Genomic DNA, 8,266 nt, shown 5'->3' with positions numbered 1-8,266 from the left:
GATCAAGGGGGAGGAGCCATGAACACCAGTGGGGGACCTGAGAAGAACAGGATCCGGGCTGCTCTGTGCAAAACCACTGCACAAAGAAGGTAAGTATGACATGTTTGTTATTTAAAAAAACAAAACAAAAACGAAGCGTTGATATCACTTGAGATTAAAAAACAAATTCAAATTTATTTGAAGTAAAAAGAGACAGACAAGACAGAAAATGACTGATATATACATCGTTGACTAATGCCTTTGGACTGCCACCTCCGCTAGGCCATGTGCCACGATGGATGCCAACATCATTGGGTAAGACTTGAAGTGCAGCTAGTCCTTGAGGCAAAAGCCTTGTCTCAGCAACCGGCCAATCAGAAACCATTGGGTCTGTACCCTGGGTACACCCCACCCTGAGAAAATTGCTGCCCATAGACATTTTGGGTCTGCATGTAGCCCCCATGTTGTGGATACTCGGGGATGTCAAAGACTGGATTATTGGGAGGGAAATCTGAAGAGGAGGTTCTGGGCGGGGGAGGCATTGAGGGCATCAGACTGGGAGTGTAAACATCCCTCCGCTCCGCATGGATGGAGCTTGAGTATGGGGTAGGCATGTAGGTATACCGAGAGGAAGAGGGGAAGTTGGGGTAAAGCAGGAGAGGGTGTATGCTGGGAGGGGCCACAACATTGGGGGCTACAAATGTTGAATAAGATGTGGGAAGGTTCCATAAGATCGCTGGGAATGTTGCGGCAGGATTTATATTTGGGGGTTGGGTTTCTACTGAGGGACCAGCCTCTGCATCTGATCTGACCGCAATATTTTCATTTGAAAGATGGGGGTGGTAAAAGTCTACAGATCTGTAGGGCTGTCCATGCAGGATATAAGGAGCCAGGTCAGGAGGGTAGCCTTCTTGCCGGGTGCCTCTCTTATGCTGCAGCTTCATGGCATCCTCGGGAATTCGGCTCACATCCACCGTCCAGCAGTTGCCCTTAGCCTGCGGCTTTAGTGGATCTTTTAGGACCTGCAAAGAGTGAGAAGACATTAGAGGCGTAGGCCGGCACAGCAAATTCACACAAATCTATTACAGGTCAGGGGAACCGATCCTTACGGCCTATTTATAATACAGACAAATAATTTCCCCGGATCTGTCCCTATTATCATAAATGGTTATATTTTACATGGATAATATAAATCTAAGTATACACAAATATACAAAATACAAAAATCAGCCTATTGGAGTGTCGTCTCTGCCCCTCCTGTGATGTTTCTGGCAATCTGCAAATTCCCTGCACCAGAAGATAGAGCAATGCCTAGCGCTGGGGGGGGGGGGGGGGAGACAATACCCTGAGCTGAAAGGAAGGGGGTCAAACCTGCAGTAGAGGTGGTGGCATTGCCCTGTGCTGAAGGAGACAATGCCCTGGGGTGGAGGAGACAATGCCCTGGGGTGGAGGAGACAATGCCCTGGGGTGGAGGAGACAATGCCTGCCCTGGGGTGGCCATATGAAGAATATAATGATGCAATAGGTAGAATTATGTTTGGTAGTGGGAGGATGAGGGAGGGTAAAAACACAAGGTAGAGTAATGAAGCAGAGTGGACATCTACACATACCGGGGTTTATTTACTAAAGCTAGAGAGTGCAAAATCAAGTTCACTTCTGCATAAAAACCAATCAGCTTCCAGGTTTTACTGACAAAGCCTAAGTGAGCAAGCAGAGGTAAGAAGCTGATTGACTACCATGCACAGCTGCACCAGATTCTGAGTGCACCAGCTTTAGTAAATCCCCCCCATGGAGTAGATACAATAGTTGCTCTGTTTTGGGTATCTGAGTTGTGTTTGAAGACATTGCAAATGAAGCTCCCTTCACTGGGCCATACTGGGTGTGTCATCCTGGGACAATGTCTGTAGCACATGGGACTCCAAACAATCCCAAACATCACCCAGTGACACCAGATTCCCATTGTGTCACTCAGCAGTGCTGGAGGCGCTGAGCCCACAGTAGGAGAATTTATAAAAATAATCGGTAAAATTATGTTTATGTTTGGGTAAAATATAACTCTCCTTGAGTCTGCGGGATGATTTATAATGAGCAGGAAAAAATTGTTACTTTCCCTATGACAGTATTTCACAATGCTGCCATTGTCAATTTCACAAACATTTAAAGCAGAAAGTTCCAGCGATGATGTATAAAAACATTAGTGTAAAGAAAAAAAACTTTAAATTTAAAAAAAACAAAGACTTTTGAACATGAAAAGAACAATTTAAATGAAGTTCCCCTCCTGCTTGGAGGTCTTCATAAATTGTAAAAATATGGCCAGAAAAAATAAAATTCCTCAACAGCTCTATAAATAGACAATTACCAATATACATCAAACCATAAATATACAATTAGTTATAAATAGACAATTGACAGACCCCCAACAGAAATGGAACAAATCCAGAGTACGGGATACAGAAAATATTCCAAGCTACCATACAAAAAGTGTTCACAACCGTACTGAGACCAGGGCCTGGTAAATTGTTCCAGAATTTTCTATGACCAAACAGTAGAAACAAAAAGTCTATAGTCACACAATTAAATTATGGGAATACAAAAAATGCTGGAAAGCTTTGGCTGGGGCTGGATGTCACTGTGGGGGACTGGGGGTTCTGGAGGGGATTAGAGCAGATCTGATGCCCTTGTAGGGGATGAGGCTTTTGGAGGGAGTTGGGAGTAGATGGGAGGGTTGATGGTCTCTCCAGGAGACTGGGAGCTTTGCAGGGCCTGGGGTTCACCTTAGGAGTTTGGAGGACACTGTTGGAGGTTGGCAAGTCAACACTATTGAGGCAGGAGAGCTCTCAAGGAGTCCTGGGGGGGGGGGGGGATGTGGGAAGTTGAGAGGCAACAGGGCTCTGGGCACACTCTCATATTATCACATTCACATTTTAATACAAGGACTATTCTGCAGGATTAGACCTTTAAGAGCCTACCACCACCATCACATCACAGGAGCACCAAGTCCTTACCTTTCTGAAGCAATCATTGGAGGAGAGGTTGTGTCGGACAGAGTCCTTCCAGCCCTGATAATCCCCCTTAAAGAAAGGGAAGATGTTGCTGAGCTCTTGGAGGATCTGCAAGGAAAAAATATAGTCATAAGCGAATGAGCATAACCATAAACCCAGATACGTAATACCTATCACATTATATAAGTAATACTTAGCTCCATTTGTGACTTTGACCCTCACCAGGAAACCTGCACTGAAACACTTAGGAGGACACCTCTGCAGACCTTCTGAATATGCCAGGAGCCCATCTATCATACAATACTTTCTAATATGGGCATATAGCAATTGAAGTCATGGTAAAGACAGAACTCTTTGTACATGCTTGTATTGATTTTGGCGGGAAACCAGCAATTTTCTGAAGAGGTTTGACGTTGAAAGCCTCCATGTTTTTTGCCCAGAAATGTTTCCTTTAAAGCCCATCAGTAATAAAAACAGAAAATTCACCCTACTTCTATTTTTACTACATATTGGTATGTTTTGTTTCAGCCTTCATAAGTCTACCAGAGATTAATTTTCTCCTTAAACTATTTTTTTCTGAAAATAAAGACTTTCCCTCTGACTGGTCCTTATTCTGAGCTGGTCTCAATGTCACCCCCTTCCCCTGCCCTTATTTGCAGTAAAGCCCAAAGAAACCCCGTAATGGGGGTTAGTTACCTGGGAAAGTTTGAGCTTCCTCCCGGGGGCGCTCTGGACGACCATGGCAATCATGGCCATGTAGGAGTATGGTGGTTTGGCGTATCTTTGATAATTCTTCTTTTTGCTCTTCTTGCCGTGCTGGTCATTTGAGTCGGGGGCTTTGGGGTCTCCACTGGCCTCTCCAGGGCAGTTCTCCATGTCGGGCAGCATTCTGTCCAAGTTGTTGGGGTCAGAGACAGGCATGTAGAGGGGATGTGGATAACTCAATGTTTTGTCAAGTGTGTTGGAAGTCTGGGGGTTGCCAGATATACATAAGGCTGGGACCCCCACCCTGGTTTTATGATGTAAATGTCCCCTTTAGGAGAATAGGGCAACACCTAGCTTTCTGTAGAGGGTCCCCATCCCTCCATTCAGTGGAGGTTATAGAAATTTCAGGGCTGTGGTGTGGTATGATTGTTATGTATATGTTGTGTAGACTATTTGCTGCTGGTGTGTATATCCTTTGCTGCTGGCATGTATATTATTTGCATATACCTAGTTCACCTTGTATATAGGGTGTGCATACTTGTGGATATAGTGTTTCAGATTTTGTATATCACTTGAATAATTTAGATTGGTTACTAATTAAAATATATTTATATATTTGTTTTAACTTTAGATTTTTAAAAGTTAGCAAGCTTAGAATGACTTTTTTTGGCACACATACCTAATCTTAAAGTTGACTTTATTTCAAAGCTACTTTTTATCCATCAAACTATGTTAAAGATTTCAACCCTGAATTAAACTGTTTTATATTTATTTTTTAAATCATTTTAACTATCCATTTCACATTTACAAGCACATTGCATTTGGTAATTACTTTTATTTTTTAAACTTGGAAAGGTAACTTTAGGGAGTACATTCATTAAATTAGAATTGGCCTTTTTACACAAATTTGCAATTGTTTTCTGTTTGTTTGATTTATTATTTTACAATATTTTGGACTTTTAAACATGGGAGGTGTATTACTAATAACCAAATTAACACTGAATGGGTAACTATGACTACATAGTTTTTGTTTTGTTTTTTAATGATTGAACTGGATGGACTTTTGTCTTTTTTCAATCAGACTAACTATGTAACTATGTACATAATAATTGATTAATATTAATAATTACTTAATGGTCATTACATATGTATTATTAATGAGAGTTAAATAAGCCATATTACTTATTGGTTTAGGGGTAATGGGGATCAGTTTTGAAGCTACTTTATTTCTCTTGCTTGTAGCAGAAATGTTTTCAAAACATTTGACACCCCAGTAACAAAATGGCCATTTTATATCTATGATAGACATACCTTGAATTTTCTATCTTATATGTTATAATTAAGGACATGTATTGCAGCTCAATATTTCCCAGAACAATCTGCAATTGGTGAACACAGTGGAGAAAGAACGCGGAGCAGGGGAAAAAATCTATGGAATTATATACCCAGCAATGATAAATATACTGTCTCAAGCAAAATGTATATTAAAATTCTTATGTCAGTTTATAAATACGGGGAAATTAATTTTGGAGCTGCGGGCATGCCACAATTGTTACCATTAGGTGCCACATTTCAGATAATATAATCTATTATTAATGGATAGATTCCAAGTGAAGCTCAGCTCCTGAAAAGTTACATTTTGTTCAGGAATGCAGCCTTTCTGAACCTTTTCAATGCAGAGGAACCCTTGAAATAATGTTGTGGTCTCAGGGAACCCTTGCTAATAATTACTATATATACAACTCATGATACATTAGGTCAGTCGGAAGAATGTTCTCCAAGCTATGGTTCTCCAGCTGTTGAAGTACTACAAGTCCCATCATGCCTCTGCCTCTGGGAGTCTTGCCAGTGGCTGTCTGGGTCTTGCAAGGCCTCATGGGATTCGCAGTTCCTCAACACCTGGAGGGCCATAGTTTGGAGACCCCCGCTCTATACTCTTGTGATCATTGGGAAGAACCCCCCCCCCCTTACAGATAAAAAGATCATTGGTGTCAGAGTGAACTTATCTGAGAGGCAGAAATTGCTCATTGCTCAAGGAACCCTTAGCAACCTCTGGGGGATCCATGGTTGAGGAACCCTGGTGTAATGTGTTGTGTGCTATTATATAAATGAAGGAAAATAACAAAGGCCACATATTAAATTGAATTATATAAAACTGGCCATTATTAGGCTATAGTGACTGTGGGGTTGATCTACTAAAGCTGGTTCAGCTGGTTGGTGCATCTGTGCATGGCAGCCAATCAGCTTCTAACCTCAGCTTGTTCAATTAGGCTTTAGAAATAAAACCTGGAAGCTGATTGGTTTCTATGCAGAAGTGCAGGAGATTCTGAGTGATCCAGCTTTAGTCAATAAACCCCACTGATCCTACTTATTACAAGTTGAAAGGGTAGAAACAAAGAAACCGTGAAAGACAAAGCAACCTAGCAAGTGTGCACCTTTCTATTTATTGTTTTGTTTTTTTTTTTGAATTTTTTTCTTTTCCTTTTTTCAAATTGTATAGATCTCTACCTCCGCTGGAAGTCTGTTCTGTACTTTTTCTGTACAATAATACTTTCTAAGATTTACACAAAACTTTCCTCCTCTAGTTTCAGTCCATGTCCTCCTGTTCTTGATCTTGCCTTCATATTGAAATTCCTGCCCTCCTGAACCTTATTCACCCCCTTCATGGATTTAAAGGTTTCAGTCATGTCCAACCTTTCCATTATTTCCTCCAGGCAGGACATATTAAGTTCCTGAAGTCTCTCCTGATATGTTTGGTCCTTCAGATCTTTCACCATTTTTGTTGCCCATCTCTGGACTCCATCTGTCTTATCTGTATCTTTTTGTAAGTGAGGTCTCCAGAACTGGGCGCAGTGGGGGTTGACTTGCTGAAGGCAAACAGTTGGTCACTTTGAAAGGGAATTTTCCTTTAACTTAGTGAATATGGTAAATATTCACTTTAAAAAAAAAAACCCAACCATGTGTAAGAATAATATTTTTAAAAAACTGTATTTTCGCATACACATGATTGAATGATGGAAGTCCAGAGATTCATAGCTACATAGATAGGATGGCCATACATTATATAATTTTCTGTCCAATTTCTGCCCAATTTTCTTTAGTTTTTTTTTCAACTGTGTAGTGCAAGAGCCCACCTACTTGGATACAACTGAAAGTATTGTTTAGGTTTGACCTCATATTATATTGTTTTAGGTACATCTAAAGCAATTTTTTAAAGAAAATTGTATAGTGTATGGCCAGCCTTAGACTGGCCATACACTATAAATTTTCTTACAATTTTCTGTCCAATTTCTGCCCAATTTCCTTTATATTTACCTGAAACTATGTAGTGTAAGGGCTTTTCTAATTGGATACAATTGAAAGTGTTGTTACGTTTGACCTTCGATTATATTTATTATTTTTGGTAAATCTAAACCAAAAATCTCAAGGAAATTGTAAAATGTATGGCCAGCCTAATATTGTATACACTATACCATTTTCTTACAATTTCCTGTTCAATTTCTGCCCAATTTCCTTTAGATTTACCATCAACTATGTGGTGCAAGGGCCTGCCTAATTGGATACAATTGAAAGTGTTTAGGTGTGATCTCCTATTAAATGGTTTTTGGTAAATCTAAACCAAAATCCTGAAGAAAATTGTATAATATATGGCCAGCCAAAGGCTGGCCATACATTATACAATGTTCTGGAGAATTTTGCTTTAGACTCACCAAAAGCTATATAATATGAGGTCAAACCTAAACAACACTTTCAATTGTATCCAATTAAGCAAGCCCTTGCACTACATAGTTGAAGGTAAATCTATAGGAATTTGGGCAGAAATTGGACAGAAAAGTGTAAGAAAATTGTATAATGTATGGCCAGCCTTAGTCTGGCTGAAAAAGACAAAAGTCCATCCAGTTCAACTCACTCATCACACTTGGAGTATATTATCCTGCAAAGTGAACAGCCTATTTGCCTTTAATAAACCAAATCAAGTAACTCCGGCCAAAACTGTTTTATGTAAAAGTGGAAAATGAATTTAGTATGAAGAGGAAGCAGAGTTTTGGATGGAGTGGGATCGGGGTACAACCTATGTCCAGATGTCTTACTGTCTGCCTTCATTAATGGAAGATCTTCCACACTTTGTCCAAAACCTTATATAAAAATGTATAAAAAGTAAAAAAAAAAAAAATTTGGATAGAGTAGAAAATGGTGAAAAGATTTCTTTTCACTTCCTATACTATAGACCAGGGGTCTCCAAACTATGGCCCTCCAGCTGTTGAAGTACTACAAGTTCCATCATGCCTCTGACTGCAAGTCTTGCCTGTGGCTGTCAAAGTTTTGCAAGGCCTCATGGGACTTGTAGTACATCAACATGTGGAGGTTCATAGTTTGGAGACCCATAATCTAGACAACACAGGACATCTTTCAGAACAAATGGAAATCTACTCTTAAGCTGGCCATACACTTATAGAACCTCACCAGAACTCTGCATGGTAACCAATCCGCTTCCAGGTTTTATTGCCTAAGCTTATGGCTGCATTCACACTTGAACATTTTGTAGCTTGAAACTCAAAGCTCCAAAGAAGCTCAAACTT

The 8,266-nt window shown here is 40.2% G+C and overlaps 1 pseudogene; it reads right to left on the bottom strand.

Annotated features, from left to right (window-relative positions):
• Positions 1-353: 353 nt before the first annotated feature.
• Positions 354-3,160, bottom strand: LOC149450406 (forkhead activin signal transducer 3-like; annotated as a pseudogene).
• Positions 3,161-8,266: the final 5,106 nt, after the last annotated feature.

This window comes from Staurois parvus, unplaced genomic scaffold (assembly GCF_062004578.1).
Source record: "Staurois parvus isolate SC_StPar_1 unplaced genomic scaffold, SC_StPar_1.0 ptg000575l, whole genome shotgun sequence".
NCBI classification, from domain to species: domain Eukaryota; kingdom Metazoa; phylum Chordata; class Amphibia; order Anura; family Ranidae; genus Staurois; species Staurois parvus.
The sequence above is the reverse complement of the archived record's forward strand: the minus strand, read 5'-3'. Positions and strand labels throughout refer to the sequence as shown.